Here is a 2,238-nt window from a genome sequence, read left to right as displayed (position 1 = left end):
TCCAATGGATTCTAAGATATACATGGACAGTCTACGAATAGGACGAAACATAGTTTGATCCTTGGAAGCAGTATACCTTTTGAGATCTTAGGGCTGAAAACAGGTTGGTGTTGTTGCCCATGCTAAGGTTAGCCTCCTTGTGAAGATTGAAAATGCACAAAGACCAAAATCGAGCAAAGGTAAGCTCTGTAAAACCCTATTTTGGAGCATCTTGTGAGATGTATTGTAGGAAATAATCACACAATATCTGCTCATAATTGACAGCATTTCCGGTGTAGATACTCCAGAGGATGTACATTAGCTCGGGATGGAAATGGTAAAGGAGGACGATAAGTTGAAGATTGGCTGAATTTTTCTGTTCAGACCCACCCCACATCATGAGCTTTGAAGGCTCACGTCGTGAAGACGGTGTTTTAGCAGAAAATTTCTCTTCGATTTTTGACTTTTTCGTCCTTGGTCCGGACTGTTGCGGCTCCACTTCTAAAGCTTCTAAGAACTCAGAAATAGCATCTTCGTCAGTTTCAATCACCATGACATGTGATTGAGTCTTCTTGTCGGGAAATGTAGAGATAATCTTTCATTAACCAAAGTTGTTAGTTGACCAAGTTGGGCTTCGAGATTTTGGATCGATGCTTGATGATTTCTTAATAATGCTTGCTGGTTAATCATCATAGCATGTTGATCTTTCATCATGGCTTGTTGATCCTTCATCATAATTGTTTGTTCTTTTATAGCTACATCTGTCTCATCATGTCACTTTTCTGAAGCCTCCATAAAACGAGCTAGCATGGTCTCTAAGTCAACTTTCTTTTCAGCTGGTGGTTGTTCCTTTTGGTAGAAGCATCGGCAAGCCTGCCTATATTTTTCTTCTTTCTGCTTCTTGTACTCTTCATATGGTAACCACTCCTTCTTTGGTTTTCTCAAATCTTCATCATCTTTATCCCCACTTGAGTAGCTGACTTGAGCCTTTTTGTTCCTATTATCATCTAAGTAGCAGTCTTTGGTCAAGTGTGGACCATTGCATTTTTCACATCCAACTCTAATAGTATGAATTGACTGGTCCATCTTTGTCATTCTTCTGTCCATAGTATTAAGCATGGCTAGCATAGCAGCCATGTCTTTAGAACTTCCTCCCCAAATTCCTTTAACTCCATTATTCCTTGGATTGTGGTACTCACGAGAATGCTTTGCGAATTCTTCAATTAACTCCTTAATTTCACCCGGATTTTTCTTAGTAAGTGGTCCTTGAGAATCAAGGAGTTGCCTTGTCATGACATTTACCCCGTCATAGAATATAGACACTTCTTGTTGTATGTTAAGGTCATTTTGAGGGCAGTTTCTTAATAACCCTTTATATCGTTCCCATGCCTCATAAAGCGACTCCCCTGGTTGTTGCTCAAAGTTGGCTATTGCCTTCTTGAGTTTAGCTATCTTGGTTGGTGGGCAGAATTGTTCTAGAAATTTCTCGCGCATTTGTACCCAAGTAGTAATTGCACCAGGTGGAAGTGCTTTCAACCAGTCTTTTGTAGCTCCTTTAAAAGTGACTGGAAGCATCCTTAGCAAGACTGTCTCCCTAGGAACATTTGGCACATTGAAATAGTCTGCAATGTCATTGACCTCATCTAAATGCTTGTAAGCATCCTCATGATCCTTCCCAGAAAATGGTACATCCTTAAGCATAGTAAGAGTGTGTCATTTCAGTTCGAATGTGGCATTTGTAGGAATTGCAGGTTGTACTAAACCAGGACCAGCATCATCTCTTATTCGCTTCTTGTAGGCTCCCATGGAAATATCTGCAATATTCGCCATCTCGTTTTCTGGCTCGTCTTCGGGTTCGCTCTTTTCTAGTTCGAACTCGGGTTCTGATTCGTATTCGGATTTTTGTGGACTAGGTATTAGATCAAATCCTTCAACCTTGCTTTTGTTCTTCGAAGATGTACTTGACTCCCCCACGTTCTTCCCTTTCTTCTTTCTAAAAACTGATTTTAGATCTTTAAAAGGCGACTTCATAGGTGTTTGGTTTACTCCTTCATCCTTGTTCGTATTTTTGTGAAGGGCTGACTCAGGATTTTCAAGCGGTGGTACAAATGATGTGTTGGATCCTCGGGTCATGAACTGAAATAAAAACAAAAGAAAAAACGTAAAACTGAACAAAAACTAAGTAAAAATTTTCTACTGACTGGTCACCACGACGTGGTAAAGATTACCACCTCGTGTTGTCGCAGAAAATCTAAACAG

General features: G+C 40.1%; 1 non-coding gene across 1 annotated transcript; it reads left to right on the top strand.

The window, feature by feature from the left end:
* Window positions 1–1,318: 1,318 nt before the first annotated feature.
* On the top strand, window positions 1,319–1,425 carry LOC145128007 (small nucleolar RNA R71). Its single transcript, XR_013716610.1, has one exon. It is a non-coding gene; the product is annotated as a small nucleolar RNA R71 (small nucleolar RNA).
* The last annotated feature ends 813 nt before the right edge of the window (window positions 1,426–2,238 follow it).

The sequence above is a fragment of the Lactuca virosa genome, chromosome 7 (genome assembly GCF_052849685.1).
Source record: "Lactuca virosa cultivar CGN04683 chromosome 7, Lactuca_virosa_CGN04683_v6, whole genome shotgun sequence".
Taxonomy (NCBI): Eukaryota; Viridiplantae; Streptophyta; class Magnoliopsida; order Asterales; family Asteraceae; genus Lactuca; species Lactuca virosa.
Note: the sequence above shows the minus strand (reverse complement) of the source record. Positions and strands in the feature narration are given on the sequence as shown.